Below are 22,570 nucleotides of genomic sequence, written 5' to 3' on the forward strand. Positions count from 1 at the left end.
AATTTGCCCCGACTTTATTCCGATATTTCTTTAGTTTCCTTTATCGTTGTCTTGATTCTCGGCTAGTTGTTATTTTTACAAGCATCTTTCTTTTTCTTTATTCATAATTCGTATGATCATTCTTTATTGCGTACTATTGTAGTACTACTGCCGATCAAATTCCCTTAGTGAATAGACGATGTAAAATTACACGCAGTTAATGATGAGATAAACAATGATTTTCAGATAATAAATCTTGTAATCAACTGTTATATAGTTTTTTGACACGAATTTTTATTCATTCAAATATTGACTCTATGATTTTCTGCACTAAGTCTTGTTCGTATACACAGATCATACCTTCAATTAACCTATCATCGCTTTTCTTATCTGAACTAAGATGGCGTGTATAATCAAAATATGACTATTTGTTTTTCCGTTAAACTATACATGTACATGTAACATATTTCTTACGATATGTACGCAACTGGATATACACAAGTCAATAGCATTTAATGGCGATATTTATATCTTACATATATTATATTATATATATTTCTGTTGAACAAGTGTCCGCTCTTCACTGTATGCATGCGATTTAATTAGCTGACGTTTTACAAATGCTGACTAACCTGTTTATATTTTATTTACCTTTTAACACACATACTAGTTGTAAACAGGACACAGAAAAATATACCCGGTAATCAACAAATGAATGTTAAAAGTGTTAAATATATTAAGAATATATCTAGTAACAAAATTAATACGACAGCGAGGGAAAAAGACTCTGATCACCAGTACATGAGTAAGGTAATCATGAAGTTGGAAGGAAGTTATTGTTGAATAATTTCAAATAGGAACACTCTTTTTCATAGATATTTAAGAAAACAAAAAACAAGAACGTTTTCATTCGATTATTTTTTCTACCCATATAGGAGGAGCCAAGTAGCACACGGCACATGGGTGATAGGTACTGTTATACTTAAACTGATTGACCGGCGATCCTATGATAAAATCCCCCTCAAATGACCAATTATACAAACTTATAGCAAAATAATATAGTTTTTTTTACATCACACATATTAGATTGAAAATAAATCTCCAAAGAGCTGTTTTTGTGCTTACATCCACTTGCAAAATTCCATTCAACTATTTACAATGTAATTATTCTTTTTTTTGGTACATTAACGTACCCGGTAAATGATATTTTTATCGCAATTTAATAATTGTGAAAATCCCGCATGTATAGAGTCGCTGAATTGTTCTACGGATCCACGACCCGTTAGTCTTACGTGTAGTTGTTTGTGTACATATCTACAGACAGTTCTTTTGATTTTTAGAGATTAAGAAAAGCGATGAAACTAACAAAGTAGAAGATATATTCAGACTCTACATACGATAGATTGTGATGAGTTACCTAACAGGTGTCCGTGGAAAGGAGTGAATACTGGCATCTCGTGTACACCTGTTAATAAAGCATCCAAATATACAGATTTAGTTGTAAAGTACAATAATTGCCAAAAAACAAAATAAGACAATAACACCTGTTGTGTATAGAACCCAAGATGAAAGACGCTGTTGTGTTTCTGATCAGCTTCTGTACACTTAAACATGTATCGCACGTGTGATTTTTGTTCATGTGAAATCACGACGACATTACCAGCTATGCGGGAAATAAAGTTGAAAGTTATTTTATGGATTGCGTGTACTTTTTTTTGTTCAATGCTTGCATTTAAATTATCAAAATTTTGTACATGTATTTATCTATAATTTATCATATAAGAGTGATTTTTTGGTTATTTATTGCTACATAAATAGCTGAAGTACAAATCACTCGAGTCACCGGAAATATGTGGTTGTCATTTACTACATGTACAGCACATCCACATATATTTGAAAACATTATATTAAATGTTTTCTTTTCTCATTTTTAATTGGTTTAAAGTTTAGTTGTAGATTAATTAACAAATCAAAAGGTGTTCTATCAAAAGGGTTTTTTCCGATAACAGAAAATAAGACGTTAAGGCAAGCTCCCGACATTTTAATCGGATTGTCAGTTACAACATCACGTCTGTGAAAACATTAACGTTGAAAGCACCGATAATTTTCTGTGTCCGAGTAACTTAAGTCAGCAATCTTTTTTTTCAATTTGAAAAGGATATAAAATTATATATTATAATATTTCAACCTTTTGTTTAGCCATAATGTACTTATTTCTAAACATACACCTTTTTTTTAATCTCTCTCTCTCTCTCTCTCTCTCTCTCTCTCTCTCTCTCCTGAGAAGGTAAGGTCCAGTATGTGCGTGTACCCAGTGTTTCAAACATTTCATAAAAATAATCAAAATAGTATAACCACGAATTGTCTGAACATTAAAAGTTTACAATGTTAAGGAAATCGGCAATGCAAGTGTTGTCGAAAACCAAAAAAATAATAACGGTCTTAGAAAGGAAATTAAATTAATATATTTCGTAACTGTTTTAATGTGAATAACAGTTTTAAATCTTAGTATGTGTTATTTAATCCCATATTAAAAAATCTAACAAAATATTGAACTTAACTGGTCAGCAATAATCTCCATCTGTATTTATCGAAAAACATTAGGTCAATAAGCCATATATGGAAGTTGCACGCTTATTGCACGGTACGGTATGCTTTTTTGTCTGTCTGGAGGCGGGTCTTGCATAAATTATCTTGCACGCTTTTTGCACGGTACGGTTTGTTTTGTGAACGGTACGGTTCGTTTCTTGCATGGAACGGTACAGTTTGTTTTAGAGGTGTAGTAGCAGGTTTTATGGTCGGTAGTTTTTATTCCGTGTTCTGTGTCTGTAGAGATGAAGATTTTTAAACTTTACATTGTATGTGCATTAACACTATATGCCCCCACAACCTGAACCCATGACCCAAGGCAATGAATTTCACAATTTAGGTAGAGGAGTTTGTGGACATCATAACGATGCATGCAGTTTTTTTCTCACATGTGTGGGAGTAGAGAAGAAGATTAATGAAAATTTGGCTTTTTTTGCATATGTTGCCCCGCCTGTGACGCCCTGGGGGTGGTAGATCCATGAATTTCACAATTTTGATTCCTCTTACCATAGAGAAACTTCACATCAAAAATGGTAGCAATTGGCCTTGTAGTTTTCATGAGGAAGTTAAAAATGTAAAATTGTTACCGCACAACACACAATGCACAGACGCATGACGACGGATGAAGACCAATTGCAATAGGTCACCTGTGTGACTTTGGTGACCTAAAAAATGTTTTGAGTGGTCTGATATGACCTTGACCCTTGACCTTCAAACTTCATTCAAGATCACTGCACACCCTCTAGCCATAGAAACTCTATGGGTGAAGTATGAGTCAGATTGGACCACGGAGATAGAAGATATGCCCTGGACAGGGATTTTATATATAATTTAGCCATGACCTTAGCCTTAGACCTAGAAACATGTTTCAAGGTCATTATACTCTTTATCCAAGGGCACTCTGTGGGTGAGGTATGAGCCAGATTAGACCATGGGGAGAGAAGATATGATCCGGACAATGATTTTGTATATACTTCTGCTTTGTTATTTACCTTTGACTTAGAAACACAGTTCAAAGTCACTGCACACCTTTTCCCAAAGACATTTTGTGGGTGGAGTATGAGCCAGATTGGGCCAAGGGGAATGAAGATATGCCCCGGATAAGTGATCACAGACACACAGACGGATGGAAGGATTGACAGACAGACTAATCACTATAGGGCGCCTGCGGAGAACTGTAAAGATTATTCACAAAACATATCAAATGTAGACCTAATTCAGGCATTTTTAACTGTCCACAGTTTGGGGTATATTAATTAACATTTAAAATATTTTTGTCGGACTGTGTTTTGCCAGTTTAGCTACTGATTTGAAATACCAAAAAGTGACCCACAATATACTTAAGCAGTGATGTCATTAAAACTACTGTCAAAGTCGCTCCTTTAAAAATTGAAATATTTGTGACAAAGATCTGTCCCCTTATATAATCCCTTTCTGCGGATACCAAACAACTAGTTATAAACAAGCATTTTACAACCAAGTTGTAAAAAGAGAGTACACCAACAACAAATTATAAAATCATTAACATGGTTATTGCTCTGATAAAACACAGCTAAAATTCCAGGTAACACCTTGAATTGAGAGCAGACTATAATTGCTATCACATCACAAATCTCACCTATTTTTCTATACCTACTTTCCAAATGTGCACACCCACCCATGTAAAATGTAACAATTTCATATACAAGGGAGTTAAATTATTATTAAATTGATTTCAAACAATGACCTTGATTTTCTTACCTGTCTCAGATGTACAAAACAAAGTGGACAGAGGTGATTGGTAGATATATGGGTATAAAAGTCTCAAATTTCACCGTTGATGACAAGACAGCATTGTTTATTTGTCACTGTTGATCTTTATCAAAGGAGACTACTCCTGAAACAAGAAAAAAATTGCAGTCTAAATAAAATTTACATGTTTCTCTTAAAGTCTCACACAAAAATATAAATTGACTATGTGTTACAGTATCTCCAACATTAATTTTCAAAATGTGCTTCTCATGTTCCTGCTGTGTATAAAGTTCATCAATGACATATCGTGCATGTATATTATTCTATCATGGGTAAATCCTATCAGGTTAATAGTTAAATCAATTTTAATTACAAGTTTTTCCATTTTATTCTATCAAGTTAATCATCTCTTGCCTTTTTATCGCAATTCTAGCAGAGGTGTGTACACGCTGCGACTGATGGACTGATGTGTTGAGTGAAGACACAATGCTGTCATTTACATAAGTATCAGGACTACAAAAACTATATCACTGCAATAATTGACTAAGAGTTCTCACAATAATCGCTTCTTGTTTTTTATGGTGTTAACAATTGTCAAAAACAAAGTTTGAACAGGTTCTTCATTTCATTTTTCAGCATAATGGTTCATCGATAAATTCAATCATTTTTGTGGATTAATTTAAGTTGAGAAAGTATTTATTTTGTTGTAGCCTTTTTCAAAGAATTTACAACTGATACTGACAATAACTAGAGGTAATGTGAGCAAGCTCACAATTGATACCCCCCACTAAGAACAAATCATAATTCATGTATTTTTTCTATTATAGAAAATATTGGATGAATCTATTTCACCGTCCATTGTCTATAAATAACAAGTACTCTATTTTTTAAACTGCTAATGCTAATATGAGTACAGAAACCAATTTCTATTCTTTAAATTCCATTTTATTTCAAGTTAACCGTTAATGCATGAGGACATTTGCATCCTTTTGTTAACAAACATGACCGGAATCAACGAAAATCCACATGTCAAGCAGCCATTTAATATAAACATTTTGAATTATTGGTATACTGAGCCCGATTTTTGTTCGAAATGTTTTTTCCACACACTTTTTTTTTTTTCCAAAAAAAAAAAAAATATGAGGAAGGCCAGTTTCAGAGACACGGGGATGAGAATCTTAAAAATAATTTTATGTGGCCTGAGACAAGTATTTTAACTTCTAATTATTTCCATTAATATAAGACATGACACAGACAAAAATTAAGCATTTTTTAAACAATGACTTTGAACTCTCTCAATTGACCTTTGGTCCAGGTCATGATACACCCTCAGGTTATAAGCAATCTTTATGTGAATTAAGAACTTCCAATATTTGTCCATAAGAAAGAAATGGACCGAACACGAATTTTGCACTTTTTCTGCCAGTGACCTTGACCTTGCCTGAAGGACCTTAGGTCACGGTCATGACACACCCTTATGTCAGAAGCAATCTTTGTGTCAAGTAAGAACTTCCAATGTTTCACCATTAGAAAGATATGGACCGAACACGAATTTTGCACTTTTTCTGCCAGTGACCTTGCCCTTGCCCAAATGACCTTGGGTCAAGGTCATGACACACCCTTAGGTCATAAGCAATCTTTGTGTGAAGTAAGAATTTCCAATGTTTCTCCATAAGAAAGATATGGACCGGACTCGAATTTTGCAGAGACAGACGGACGGACAAGGTGCTTCCTATATACCCCTGAAACCTTGTTTGCGGGGGGTGTAAAAATAACAAATTGCATTTTTATCCACTTCTATTAATCAATGGCCCACTTCTCTCACAAGGGTGCATTAGTTTATTTTCAAACATACACAAAACTTTTACGGCACAAACATGCTCAATTTTGGACTGGATTGTGATTACCGTATTTTCACGACAAATCGTCGATGCAGACGACTAGTCAAATTGCTCATTTTTAGCCAAAATTTTAACAAAATCCTACAATAAGTCAATTCAGATGACACGTCGATCTTATCACTTCAAAATGGCGTATAAAACTGCAGTAACATTATCAGTGTATGATGCCATGATGTCCCCGATATTGATACCAATTATTATTAATGATTAACATTTAAACAATTTTACTTTATACTTATGCATCATATTTTCAAATACCGGCAACATATACAAAGTCGCTTGCATTGTAAACAATTCCCGATATCACGTGCCATCATGTGCAAAACTAAACTTACTTTGACAGAAATATTTTATTCCCATGTATTAAAATCATCACCCACTCTGACCATCGCCAGTGTATTCGCCATTACGTAACCAGCCACCTGTTGACTCGGCGCGTGGTCAATGTTTGTTTAACAATTTCCGGTGTCAGAGGCATGCACCTGTCTTGTGTCGGACTTCAAAGGGGGTACTCAAGTGCAGAAAGCTTAGCAATTACTATGATTTGATGAAACTTGTTTACTTTGTATCCAGTAATGCAGTTACATGCTATAGTTTTACATAGACACTGTTAGAAATAGATCGATCATTTGTACGACTTGAAAATGACGATATATACGACATACATACGTTTCTTCACAATGTTTATTTAAACAATAATCAAATGGTTTGACTATAATAAATCAATTAAACCATTTCGTTTGATGTTGTTTTGGTTTATATCTGCAAACATTATTACTTTTAATTAAGCACTAAGCTCGGTTGCCATCCTTCTCTACGTATGATGATCTTCAACTTTATGAAATTCTTTAAGAAGTGGCAAATAATATTTAATACCGCCCATGTAAATCATGCCGTCCTTTTTAAGTAGAATTGTAAGAACTTTGACTCTAATATCGCTTGGGTCATGTTCCAATCACGAAATTACAGTAATTACGCTTGGGTTATAAAATTATCATTAAACATTGATGGTTATTTGGGAAAATGGCGGCCGTCAATTTTCATCGTCTGTGCTATGCTCCGATCACAAAATTAAAGAAATTGCGCATGGGTTATGAAATTATCAAGAAACATCGATAGTTTTGAGGGAAATAGCGGCCGTTGATTTCGCCATTCTTTTTGTGCGTGTTATACATAGGACCTGCTGTTTTTTCGCCATTTTTTGGTCAACTTTGGGGGTGCGTATTATACACGAGTGCGTATTATACACGAGACCTTACGGTAACAATAATCAAAGAATTGGACAATAATTAATCAATGAACTATAATCACTCTTATAACTGTACTCTTTATATACACAGGGAGTGAAATTGCCGTATAGATGTCAGCCTTAGCAAGATTATTAGCACAACCGGGATCAGCCTACCGTATAAACAATAGAGTTGATAATTGCCGATAACGTATTTCAAGATTGATTTCGACCATAAAATATTTCTTATTTATACTTTCCACTAAGAACTCTTTACTAATAAAATACTAAAACTTTAAAACATTCCCCGGACCTACTGCAATATTTTTTTCCCTTCAAGTTTGGTTTCAATTTTACTGTGCAATATTATCTTCCCACTATAGTGATATATGGAATCATGTGACAATGTGTTTATAAAAACGGAACGGTAAAACTTTTAATTGATTAAAGACAATGCACCATTGTTTAATAACTGTTATTAATATGTATTCTAGTGTTAACAGATGAGTGAAAATGATAATGATTAAAGATGAACATTGAATTCAACAACGTAATTTTCAATAACACAGCCAGCTCAAGATGATTAAAACCAAGATTTTTAATACTATTTTCTGACCTCAAGCCTTAGACAAGTCGATCAAGACGATAAGTCGAGTGTTCTGCTTAAGAGAAAAAAATATGCTCAAACATGCTACTCAACCTAAGATTGTAAAATTCAGATGCAGATCGAGTTGCCAATTTAAAAATTAACATGACTGGTTTTTTTGCGGAGCTGGTGATGATGTTTCAAAGATTTTCAATACACAATTATTATAAGTTAATATGCGAGGACATATGCTGAAAAACATCTACTGTTTCAAAGATTTTCAAAACTGGGACAATTATTGTAAGTTAATTAGTGAAGACATATGCTGAAAAAATCTACTCGACTGGATTTCACAGCATGTCAATCCGAATTTTTCTGTCATTTTGCAGCAAGCTTTTTGTGATACAAGTTACAACTCATGAGATAATCTGCATATGGCACATTTTGAACAGTTACTTATATTCATTTAATAGTTTAACAGTTTATGATTGTTTCCATTCCAAATTAATTCTTCCAACCCATTTACTTAAACACCTTGACTCACGGTTGAAACCCAAATAAACAAGCATTCTGAGAGTATTGCATAAGCAATAATCGGTTTGTAGAAATTTGTGAAAAACAATGCACTGTTATGCAGAATATCATATCTAACCAACTTCTGTACCCCGATTCAACAGACCAACCCGATAACATACCCGATTGTAATAATACAAACAAGAGGCCCATGGGCCACATTGCTCACCTGAGGAACAATAGGTATGATAAAATCAGCTTAATGGAATCATAATAAAAACAATCTGGACAATGTACAATAATACATGTAGATCCTGTATACCGGTAACTAAAATCCATTTTTCCCCCTGGATATTCTTATGTTAATAATCATTAGTCCCTTTTCTAACAGGATGATTTTATAGTCATATCACATGTTGAGTATTGCAGTTCTCAAAAAGATCTTAACAATTGTTTATATATGGGATATAAAGCTACATCAAACTCTGAACCTTCTTGTGAGGCCGAAGAATTGTCCTGGAGCCAAAGTCTTAACAATTATAAAGAATCATCTGGCTGATTAGTTTCTGAGAAGAAGATTTTTAAAGATTTACTATATATATTCCTATGTAAAACTTTAACACCCCCCCCCCCCCCAATGTGGCCTCATCCTACCCCAGCGATCATGATTTTCACAACTTTGAATCTACACTACCTGAGGATGCTTCCAAACAAGTTTCAGCTTTCCTGGCTGATTAGTTTCTGAGAAGAAGATTTTTAAAGAATTACTCTATATATTCCTATGTAAAACTTCGACCCCCCATTGTGGCCCCACCCTACCCCCAGGGTCATGATTTTCACAACTTTGAATCTACACTACCTGAGGATACTTCCACACAAGTTTCAGCTTTCCTGGCTGATTAGGTTCTGAGAAGAAGATTTTTAAAGATTTACTATATATATTCCTATGTAAAACTTCGACCCCCCATTGTGGCCCCACCCTACCCCCAGGGTCATGATTTTCACAACTTTGAATTTACACTACCTGAGGATGCTTCCAAACAAGTTTCAGCTTTCCTGGCTGATTAGTTTCTGAGAAGAAGAATTTTAAAGATTTACTCTATATATTCCTATGTAAAACTTCGACCCCCCCATTGTGGCCCCACCCTACCCCCAGGGTCATGATTTTCACAACTTTGAATTTACACTACCTGAGGATGCTTCCAAACAAGTTTCAGCTTTCCTGGCTGATTAGTTTCTGAGAAGAAGATTTTTAAAGATTTACTCTATATATTCCTATGTAAAACTTCGACCCCCCCCCCCATTGTGGCCCCACCCTACCCCCGGGGGTCATGATTTTCACAACTTTGAATCTATACTACCTGAGGATGCTTCCACACAAGTTTCAGCTTTCCTGGCTTTCTGGTATTTGAGAAAAAGATTTTTGAAAAATTCTCAAAATTTTTCATTAATTTCTAATTATCTCCCCTTGAAAACGGGTGTGGTCCTTAATTTTCACAACTTTGAATTCCCTTTGCCTAAGGATGATTTGTGCCAAGTTTGGTTGAAACTGGCACAGTAGTTCTTGAGAAGATGTTGAAAATATGAAAAGTTTACGGACAGACAGACAGATAGACAGACGGACGACAGACAAAATGTGATCAGAATAGCTCACTTGAGCTTTCAGCTCAGGTGAGCTAAAAACCCTGTCGATTTAATTTACAACACAATGCTTGACAATATTTTACAGAACTTATTTGTTTGTTAAAAACAATTCAAGGAATGGTCCAAGTAATGCACGAAATTATTACTGACTACATACTTTCCTCGTTTATTCAATACACACCGAATCTGATAATGAACCCAAACATTTAAAATTGGAATATAAAAAATTAATGTTCTCGAAAAAATGTCAACTAAATGCTACAAAAGTGTAAACTTGATCTGTAGTTTGACATTTTGAAGCTGTTCAGCAAAGAAGGTGTTGCAGTTCCTATGCTAATTTTTCCTAAAGGAGTTGCAGATAAAATAGAAAAAATAAAAGTTAAAGATTTCGATGTAAATCTTTTTTCATGCAACGTTGTACATAAAGCAGTGTAGAATGTTATTTGGAAAGTTAGTACTAACTTATTTAAGACCATGAAATAAATTTGAAAATGGTTACACAGACAAATGTGGCAGAATGCACGCTATATAAAAGGGGAATCCTCATCATTGTGAAAAAATGCCTCCTTGAAACAAAATTAATTTAATCTTAACGTTTATAGTAAGACAATTTCTTGAAAACTGCCATTTCCGATTTTTGTTTCAAAGAGGCATATTTTTAAAAAACCTGACTTTTGGAAAAAATCATTAATACCTTTGAAATCTAAAAACGATGTATTTAATTTCCCCTCGGTAATTGATGTCTAGAGTAGTCGAGTGGTTACGCAGTTAGAATAAGTTAAAACCCTGTCTTACATTTTTGACTGGGTTCGAATCCAGAAAAAGTTGGATTTTTTTAATTTTAATTTTATTTCTTTTAATCGCATGGAAAGGTAATGTATAGATATAATTTAAGAATGTCTGAATAAAATTATTTAAACCCTTGTTAATGTAATATTTTGCATGTCTGCTTTTTTTTTCAACATTACTGTGTGGGGTCCTCTTTATAAACTTGAAAAATATTTTCTTCTGAACAAGAGATTTCAAAACAATATACTTAGTATGCATCAATGTAGAAAGTTGATTTTTCACCCTTTTTATGAAATAAACGGGTATGTTGATTTCAAAGATACATGTACAGGTTGTTAAAAGCAAACAAAATCATTTGAGAAAGTATGAATCGGTGATGAAACAATAGGTTACTGCAAATATGTACGGAAACATTTGTACTTTTTGACTAAACTTAGCGTTTATTTAGATACTATAGAAACATAGAATGATTATAATTACAACTCCGACGGTTTTAAAGAGCCAGAATCAGATTTATTCATGTATCTCAAGAATGATATTTTAAACAAGCCGGACAGTAGATATCAAATTGAGATATGTTATAACATTCAAATATACAGAAATCATGTATAATTATAGTTATCTTTCTAACTGTAACCAAATACATGTACTAGTATTTGGTGGCTGCCGTGTGTGATAGAATTGCACGTAAAATGTTTGTTTATTTTGCCTCATACGGAACATACCCGCTATGTAAATATAGTCGTCTACGTAATGTGTCTATAGTTAGATGTGGCTCTCAAGCGATACGGATATTTAAAGGTCTTTTCTACGTTAGGGAATAGTCCCACTGTTTTGCAACACCTTCTTTCATATTATTCCGCAAACGTATAAAGAAAAAAAGTGTGAAAACTGAAGTTGGACAGACGGACGGACCGTTACCTGATAATTTTGCTGTTTTCTCTTCCTTTACGATCGAGGACTTGTAATTTTAGAATTAAAGATCTAAAATGTTGAGTTTTTTCATTCAGCAAAATGTTTGCAAGAAAAAATATTTTACCATTACAGTGAGTCATGAATAATTCAGGGTCACATCAGGCGTGTAAAGCATTATGAGCAAAGCGTGCAAGAATCATGTGAAATGTTTCATCAGAATTCATTCCGAACCTTAGGCTGCTACGCGCGACTATTGTCGAGCCGAAATTTCAGGTCCCCCACTGCTACGCGCAACTATTGTCGTTTTTCCGAGAACGAGTTATCTAAGGTTTCCCCAAGCCTCGCTTTGAACAAAACACGATGGCTGTTGTTAGGAATGAAATTTGATTGGTCAATTGATGTTTTCGGAAGGTTTCTAGAGTTTTCCAGAGTTTAAAATAAATGCTATAGAGCGGTAAACTTCCGAGAAATGAACTTTGTGCCAAGAAATGACCGAGAATTTGATGCCGATCTCGAGGTAGGCTGGTCGCGTGTTGGTCCACCACCATGGAATATCCCATTCACCAGAGAGGAAAAATTAAACGCTAAAATGGAGGATTACGAACCTTTATCGTTTCTAAATTATTTCTTAATGATATGTTTATGGAAATTCTTGTTTAATTGATCAACATCTTTACTGAGATACGTGTGCAGTCCGAGAATGTGAATAAGACCAACATTAAAAAACATTGATAAACTGTTTGATGTATTTCTTTATTTTTCAGTTATTTTGACCTATCAATTGTTTACCTGATGTTCAAAAATGATATGAATAAAAATGAATCCCACAATGTATGACTTATTGATATACTAAGGAACTTATACAGTCATTTGGGTTCTAAAATATGACAATTGAAGAATGGAACAATAAAACGCATTGATTTTAATTGATTTTCACATTTGAACGTACCTAGATTGATAAATACAAGTTAAATGAGGAAGATGAGCATTGCATTGAAATCTTCAACATTTTCTCTTGCACTTAAATATAAGTTTGGTAACTGTAGCATAAATAGTTGCTGAGATATATTATTTTAAAACTCGATGGTCAATTACCATTAATTGTGATTAATTAATTCAGCAGTGGCGGCCATCTTGGCGAAAATTATTGCAGCAGCCTAAGGGTTAAACTTTTAGAAAATTATATACATTATCATCTTTTGAAGAGACAGTACAGCTGAAAACACATGTGTGAATAACTTCAGATTTACCCATTGAATCGTTAGGAAATAAGAAATAACATTGATAGTAACAGTTGAAATACATAAAAATCCCTTTCACATACCTAAATAATGTAACTATGAGCTTCCAGTATTTTAAGGGTCGTACAAACTGGAATAATCTTACATCATTCATTTGTGCTACGTGTGGATTTTTGATTGACAGTATAATTGACACATGCTGAAAACTACAAGATCTTTGCCCGACTGCACAGCCATCATGGTATACGAGGTAAAAGGAACTCTCTAAATGGAACACATCATTACTTTCTTCATAAATTATTAATGGCCGGTTTACCAATTTTGGTTCATTTTAAAATGAACAGACAAAAATCAGGGGTTCAAAATTCCTCAAGCCCAACGTCCCGGACTAACAAATTCCAGATCAGGACTCGGCATTTAGAATCGCCGAAGTCCAGGGACTTGGCATTGTGTCTTGCTTATCTTTTTTTAAATTAAAAAAAAAGTTCGTAATTATAAATTTAAATTAAAAATAAATCAAATTCCATCATGAATTTAATAAAAATGTGTTATTTTTTTGCCTTAATGAACACATAAGCATTACAAACATTTCGAAAATACAATCCTCAAATTATTTTCTGTTGCGGTATGACCTGCTTTTACACATTTACTCATGTTTCTCCCCTATGACAAACGGCAGTAAGTTTGTTGAATTTTGGATTTACAAGCAGTACTATATGCAAAGGAATGACAAATGAAAGACCCTGTGAGGAACATGAAGCCGGGGGTGACTTGAGGTGTGATAAAAATAATAATTCCTCAGACAAAACTTATGAAAAGAAGAGAATTCACGAATTCCAAAAGCAACTGGCGTGACGATAGGCCTTGGCTTAAATACAATGATATAAAATGTATAAAATAAAACATTATTTTAAACGTATAGTTTTTATTCATTGCAACAAATTAAAATAAATTATCACATCAGTTTTAGCGATGTTTAGGTTGATATAATTTTATCTATCAATCATGACAATGTGGACTTGGGAATTTCTTCCTCAGACTCGCCTAAAATTTACTCTTTAAGTCCTAGACTTGACCATCATAAAAAAAATGTTGAACCCCTGTAAATATGTCAAATAACCCCTCAAGGGGCCTCACTTACAAAAAGGAATTTAGGTTGCAGCAACTCCTATCAGAAACACGCGAAATACAATAAACGTGTACAAGCAATTTAACTCGGAAATCCTTATGCATTGTACTCATTAAAAGAAGTTGTTGGTAAATATGGCGTTATGTATACAAATTAGTGTTAAATCTAAAGCGAACTAGCGTGGCGCGGCGCCATGCCCCATTTTATCAGCGCCATGCCCTTTTAATAGTAAATAAAAGTGATGCCCTTTTTATTGAAAGTAAATTTAATTCAAAACCACCATTGCCCTAGCCTCTGTTTTGATTGCAAAGTTAAACCAACACTCGCTGGACTTCACGCACGGGTGACCTGAGACAATAGACGATACAGGTAAACTAGAGAGGCCCAAGCTGAGGGGGTATACACAGCTGCCCTTAATGGGCGATTTGACACCTAATTACTGGTACAATAATTTGATAAATAACAACTGAACTATCTCCTTGAAATTAGTAGGCTAATTGTACAAGCTAGCTTATAATCATTGAGACATCGTAAGGTTATCTATACTCTGTCCCCGAGATTTTGCTTCAACCACTTTTTGCTTGATATTTCAATAATAGTAAATACCTTTGTGCTCAAACTATGTTTATCCACTAATATGAAAAAAGTCCAGAATATCTGTTTTGAAACGCCCCCTCTAACGCTTCAGGTTTCAATACACATCCAAAAATTGAAAGTCTAACGAGATTTTGCATTGCATCAGCCATTAATAAGCTCGGATGACAATGTTAAAAAATTGTGCGATATATTCCGAGTGTATTCCGAATGGAGAAAAGATGTAAACAATTGTTTTCGTTCCTGTGAAATTTTATGAGTGAAAAGGGATAATTGTTCAATGAAGATATCTTGGATATATTCCCTTTCATTTATTTCAATGGAATTTCTTTCACATGTATATGTATTTTTTTTTTAAAAATCATCAAAAAGTGATGGAAGCAATAACTTGGGACAGACTATATATAGAATTTTTAATGCATTATACTTTAAAACTAGTCAGACCAATGCCATGACTGTTCTAAGGGATATAAATGAATGTAAATCAATTTAAGAAAGAAAAAAAAAGATTAATTCAGAAAATAAAATATTGAATAAGACTTTTGTGAATGCAAAAGCAAATCATTTATTGTTCAATTATCTTGTTTCATTACAGATCTCGAGGTAACACTTGATTACGATGCAAAATTTTCCTTATAATACGCTTGTTTCAAGGATTAATGATTTATAATATTACCGTAGAAAAAGGTGCCCCTTTCAAGGTTTTATAATATTAACCGCGGAGAAAAGTGCCCTTTATACCATTATTTAACATGCCCTTTTCAAATCGTAGATTTAACACTACAAATGTTGGGTCCAAAACATTCAATATGTAAAATGAAATTAGATATGCAAAATTTAAATACAATTACCAGAATACCCAAACATCAAGTTAATATGTAAAGTCAAAAAATGTACCAAATCAGTGATTATCAAAACTACCTATTTTTTGACGAAATGCATGACTAAGGCACTGCAAACTTTACTCTATAAATTATGGGGAGTTTTTTCACCTTATCGCAAGAGTGCCCAGGGAAAATGGATAATTTCACACAACAATATGTAAAGCTGCTAAAAACGTCATAATCCGTGTAACGGAAAAAAGTTAAAATATTTTGTTTTAAAATTAAGAAAAAAATCTTGCTTTACTTTAAGCATTAATTGTTTATTCTTTAGTGTTTATTATGTTGAATCAAAAATAGGTTGACAGTATGAAAATTTATTTCAATCTCCGTAATCTACCGAGTTCATCCAGGAAAATCCTGAGCTCTTGGGCTCAATTGTACATGTGTATCCAATCTCCCAGACTTACCAATTTATTTAAAAATGATGATTTCTTGATGAATGAAAAGTGATCATTAGATAGGATAACTGCATATAATATTATACATATTATAATTGTGTAAATAAACTGTAAAGTAGATGAACTTGAGTCTCATTTAAAGATGTGAAAATCCATATATGATCAAACAGTCAAATTATAGGAAATACAATGTAAGGATAAACTGCATTTAACAGTTAACCCAGGGATTTATCAGTACCTTCTCAGGAGCTGAAATTCGGCCCAATTTTCAAATAAAAACAGAATCATTTTTTTCCCCCAATTTAGCAGTATTTTCCCCGAATATGTATCACACTGCATGTGAACCGGCGCGGTGGCGTCATAAAATCAACTTGAAGATCTATGATGCAAAATTCGGTCGAGAAATAAAACCTTATGAAGCAAACCTAGCCAAAATAAATAATAGCGTGGATGGTAGTGCATATGAAATACTTATTACCTTTAAGGCCACAGCTTAGATCATTTTTCGATTCAATATAATAGTTCTATATTCGATGACAACATTGTTCAGCTTCCCCGCCATCATGGCCATCACGGATTTCTTGTTGACTTCCGGTTTACAAACCCGATCTAATTACATATAATTTTATGATGTGTCGAAAGTCTTTATTTGCTGGTACGCGTGATACAGAATATTCCTTTTTTTTTTTTAGAAATTTTAGAACATTTTAGAAAGCTTTTAAAATTATCCAAACATTAAATTTCTCTCTATATTTGGGACCTCTCTCTCTCTCTCTCTCTCTCTCTCTCTCTCAAATATAAAGATAATTTTTTGTTTGTTTTTTTAGGATGTGCATGGTTTTATTAATAAAAAAATACAAAAAAAATTCGCTTTAGTGCAGGTGTTGCATACAATTTTCTCAGATCGGATGGATGTAGGTTAGGGGACTGTGGTGATGACTTTTTTCTCCAATGTAATTTTTAAATTATTTTCTTTTGCAAAGTTATTGTAATTTAATTACTTTTAAAAATCATATAAATCACACTGACAGTACATGTAATGTCAATGGTAACAACCTCTAACAACAACAACATTACAAGAATTAAATTACATTTATATTGCATTAAATTTACAATTACATTACAACAATTAGAATTACAACAACCAGTATTTGTTGATTTTTTTAAATTTATTACTTTCCAAAGAAATTGACCCCATCCCGAATTTCTGTCATTTGACTACTACATGTAACCAATATTTTTCTTTCATTATTATATATCATTAATTTTTTTATAGCATACGATTCTGTTACAAAATATAACAAAGTTTTTGATAAACGCAGACTGGAAAGTTTGATTAGATTCCACAGTTTCTGTTATCTATATGTATTTCTATCACAAGCGGCATCTCTCTCTCTATCTCTCTCTCTCTCTCTCTATCTTTATCTCTCTCTCTTTCTCTCTCTCTCTCTCCTCTCTCTCTCTCTCTCTCTCTCTGTTTGTGTATATCTCTCCTTGAATGCCTTAATTTTTCTTGTCCTTTCTATTTTTCTCCTTATCTCATCTTTGCATTGGCTTGATTCTTGTCTATTTCTCTTTTGTGTCTTTCTGTCTCTCTCTCTGTCTCTCTCTCTGTCTCTCTCTCTCTCTCTCTCTCTCTCTCTCTATTTTTGCCTCCCTCTAGCAATTTCTTTTCTGATTTATTGACTTCAATTAATCCCTCTCCATATGATTCTCTCTCTCTCTCTCTCTCTCTCTCTCTCTCTCTCTCTCTCTCTCTCTCTCTCTCAGTCTCTCTGTGTATATCTCTCCTTGAATGCATTAATTTTTCTTTTCCTTTCTATTTTTCTTATCATCTTATCTTTGCATTAGCTTGATTTTTGTCTATTTCTCTTGTTTGTCAGTCTGTCTGTCTGTCTGTCTCTCTCTCTCTTTCTCTCTCTCTCTCCCTCTCTCTTTCTGCCTCTCTCTTTCTGCCTCCCTCTAACATCCTTTTCTGATTTTTTGTCTTCAATCAATCCCTCTTCATATTACTCAGCTCTCTCTCTTGATGATCTCTCTCTCTCTCTCTCTCTCTCTCTCTCTCTCTCTCTCTCTCTCTCTCTCTCTCTCTCTCTCTCTCTACTTTATGTCTGATCCATGTGTACAAAACAATTATAGAAATTTGCACATTTATACATTTATTTATTTTTTGTTCTGTCTAAATCGATTCCTTTTTTTTTTTTTTTAATTCCATGTGATTTTCACGTCATCAATCCTCTCTTGGGCCCCTTTTTTCCCCTTTTTCTCTGTCTCTGACTTGATAATTGCCACATGTGTGTTTCAGCAAGGTTTCATATTTCTTATCTGACTCAGTTTTGGTACAACATTCCAGTGTGGATTTTAACTCACCAACTAGGCTAGCGATAGAGAGTTCATGCACCCCCCCCCCCCTTTTTCCTCCGAACACAGGATAAAGGATTTTCATGTTACAACAAATAGAAGTTGAAAAAAAGTTTTATTGAATATTAAAAAAAAACCACTTTCAAAGAAAGCAGATATATGTACATGCACACAGAATGAGTAGATATAAATGATTAATCTGCAATTCTCTGTATTCAATTTGTAACAGCTAATGGTCATATGTTATCTTGAATTAATACATCATTAGAACAAGAAACTAAAAAATAAAGATGGAAACTAATCCAGAGGATCAATATCTTAATATTAATTATATCCCCAGTCACTCTCATCAACTTTTATTATGTTTATTATGATTCTAAGTGCATATCATGCATGTATTCTCCCTCTCTCTCCCTCTTTCTCTCTCTCTCTTTCTTTCTCTCTCTCTCTCAATTACAAGAGATTCTGCTAAAAACTAGTGTTTTCTGAAATATAACAAAGAATGTAAAATCACACAGAATTCAGTATTTTAATAGCTGATATAATTTCAAATTATGATTCCAATGAAGAGGAATGGTGCTTTTCAGTAAAAAAAAAAAGTGCCTGAAATTTTGTACATTAAACAAATCAAAATGCTAAAAACAGAATGGACTTAGCAATTTTCCTTCCAAACTCCCATCTACACATGACCACACAGTTATTGGATGGATATAGGCTGTGAATTTAATCTAGATATTGATCTTTATAACTCCCAATTTTATGTGATAAAACATGACACTGTTTTTTGTTGACTTCTGAATTTCATCTTATTTTGATGATATTGTGTTGATAAATCCTATGATCTCATAGAAACAGTATAATTCATGGAAAGAACACATCTAGGGAAGTCAAAGAATCAGTCATTGTAAAAAATACACCAAAATGTGATTTTATAAGACCCTCTTATGATAAAAAATGAGATATTAATCATTAACAATAGTTCAATAGGTTAAAACAGGACATTTTTATTGTTGATTTCTGAATTCCAGAGGAATGGTGCTTGAAAGAAATTAAAGAGTTTGAGAGACTATTAGAGAAAAATGAAAATGATGTAACAATTTTGATTGACACATTTTTCCTCCTAACTCCAATCTGCATATGAGCAAATATTACATGGAAATAGGCAGTGTATGAGATATTTTCCTAGATGTGTATAGATGTAGATAGAATAAAACACATATAGGGTGGACGATGGCCTGTGAACCACTTATTGTAAAACAAAACGAACACAAAATAGGCTTTTCTTATGCCATTTATATGAAAAAACATGACATATTGATCATTAGCATTTATTTTGATGGATTAAAACAGGATATTTTTAGTGTTGATTTCTGAATTTCATTTTATTTGGATGAGTTTGTAATGTTAAAATCCTAAGATTTGATAGAAACAGTTTGCTTGAGGTTTGATCAACAGACCTGCCAGCTGTATAGTATGTATATGATTTGGAGGAATAAATTTTGATGATGTGTAATGATCGATGAATGTAAAGTATCATCTTGATCACTTTCCTAATGCAGAGGAGATGATCTTGATCGAAATGAAAAATCTGAAAGAGTTGTAGAGAAAACTGAAGATAATAAAAAAGATTCGACTTTGAGTGTTTTCCTCCAAACATTCCAATCTGCACATGAGCAAAATGCATAAAGTGTAAGATAAATTCGAAGATGTGTCCTTGGAATGAACTCATCTAGGGGATCTAAGGAAGTCAATGACCAAGGAACCAGTCATTGTTAAAAAATGAACACAAAATGAGAACTTCTATAATTGTCACTTTTTAACAAAGCAAGAGATTATGATCATCAACACTCAAATTAATAGGTTAAAACAGGACATTTTTTATTGTTGATTTCTACATTACATATTATTTAGATGAGTTTGTAATGAATTGTAATTCTAAGAGTTCGCTTGAGATTTAATAAGTAAAAAGTCCAGCTATGTAGTGTTAATCGCATGGTGTTATATTATTTGGTGGAATAAATTTTGATGATGTGTAATGATTGATGAATGTAAGATGTCATTTTGGTCAAGTTCCCAATGCACTGAAATGCGCATGGTGCTTGTTAGAAATGAAAAATTCGAAAGAGTTGTAGAGAAAAATGAAAATGATGTAACTGTTTGGACTTTCCTCCAAACTCCGATCTGCACATGAGCATATAGATATTTCATATACATGTTTATTTATTCACCAATAAAAGGCCCTTACGGGGTATATACATTAAAAACAATAATAGCATGACTACAACAGATAATGAACAGATAACAGAAAATCTAGAATGTTCAGGTTCATATTACAAGCAACCATATGCAAAATGATGCATCAATACAATGAAATCTATGTGCGGGTTATACGCATTTAACTGTGTGATATAATGCGTGAATACTATATACAGCTATACAGTTCATGGAAATAGGCAATAATGAGATATTTCCATAATGTGTTCATAGAATAAAATACATCTAGAGTGGCCTGTGGCCTCTAAACCACTTATTGTAACACAAAATGGAATTTGCTTATGCCATTTATATGACAAAACATGACATAATGATCATTAACATTTATTTTGATAAGTGCAAACAGGACATTTTTATTGTTTGTAATCAGACAGTCCTTTGATTTGATAGAAACGGTTTGCTTGATGTTTAATGAAGAGGCATGCCAGCTATATAGTTTTGATTGCAATGTGTTATGATTCGAAGGAATGAATTTTAATGATGTGTAATGGTTGCTGAATGTAAAGTATCATTTTGATCGCTTTCGAAATGTAAAGAAATGGTGCTTGTTAAAAATGAAAAGTTAGAAAGATTTGAATCGTCATGCTGCAAACTGAAAATGTTCAAATTACGCTGGACTCGGACATTTTCCCTCAAAACTCCAATCTGCACATAAACAAATGGATAGTACATGGTAATAGGCAGTGTGAGAGATATTTTTCAAGATGTGCTTATGTTAATGAACACATTTAGGGTAGTCAATGGCCATTGAACCCCTTAATGGAAAAACAATGAAAACAACATGGGATTTTCTTATGCCTTTTTAGTGACAGAACATGAGATATTGATCATTTACACTTATTTTACAGTGTTAGGGAGGTCAGTACCTCAAAAGCTAGTAATGTCAATTATCCGAAAACCACTTGGATATAAGCATGATGATCTAGCATGTTCATTTATTTTATTTGTGACCTATTTCACATGCCATCTTTCGGAAATATGGGGCCCAAAACAGAAATGATAACTATCCTGAAATTATTGCTAAAATTTGCCAAAAATTGATTCATTGAAGAAATCAAACAAATATTTATAATTTGAACTAACATTTAGTTATGATTTCAATACATTATGATGTTGAACACATGTAGTGACTATAAAAGTAATATCCAAGTCAGAGTTAAAAAAAAACACCTTGCTTTACTGATGCCTTTAAATGTAAGTACAGCAGCAAATGTAAAGATTGTTATAATACTTTGGAGTAATCAAATCATAACGCAAATAAAAAAAAATAGAAAGGTAATGACATTTTTCGAAAACTTTGCATACAAACAGTCATGCATTTAATGTCTAATGTCTATAAATTAAGTAAAAGTAGGGGTAACATCTAAAAAAGATAAAAAAGATATTACATGAAATAAGCTTATTTTAGGCAAAAATACGAGTTAAATTTTTCTTCACTTCTATGAAATATAAGCGAAATATGCCAAAATGTATCGATAAAAATATTGTTCAGAAATGTTTTTCAGAACAACATAAGTGTATCGTAAGACACAAATTATTTAAAAGTTTAGTCTGCTCTGAAAATTAGGAGGCTGAAGTAACAGAACTCTAAAACTATTGAATTAGGAAAATTGTTCATTTTCTTCCGCCACAATATATAATCCCCATCTACACTCTGTAAATATACAATTTTCTTTTAAAATGTTTATCAAATATGGTTTTTTTGGCATTGTTGTATATAAATACACAAATAGAATCATTATATGATGCAAAAATTTTAGATTAGAGGTGACATAAAATAGTTACCCAAAAAGAGAGGAGCGAACCTCTTGAAA

At 33.1% G+C, this 22,570-nt stretch overlaps 1 long non-coding RNA gene across 2 annotated transcripts in view; it reads right to left on the minus strand.

Moving 5' to 3' along the window:
* The window catches only part of LOC128168562 (uncharacterized), a 60,415-nt gene extending 43,711 nt beyond the window's left edge, over positions 1–16,704 (minus strand). The window contains exons 1-3 of one of the 2 annotated variants that reach the window (XR_008241405.1): positions 16,600–16,704; positions 4,309–4,444; positions 1,397–1,444 (exon numbers count right to left, since the gene is read on the minus strand). This is a non-coding gene — a long non-coding RNA (uncharacterized LOC128168562). The remainder of the gene's footprint in view (positions 1–1,396; positions 1,445–4,308; positions 4,445–16,599) is intronic. The other variant, XR_008241406.1, reaches the window with a different exon arrangement.
* Between the last annotated feature and the right edge of the window lie 5,866 nt (positions 16,705–22,570).

This window comes from Crassostrea angulata, unplaced genomic scaffold (genome assembly GCF_025612915.1).
Source record: "Crassostrea angulata isolate pt1a10 unplaced genomic scaffold, ASM2561291v2 HiC_scaffold_14, whole genome shotgun sequence".
NCBI lineage: Eukaryota > Metazoa > Mollusca > Bivalvia > Ostreida > Ostreidae > Magallana > Magallana angulata.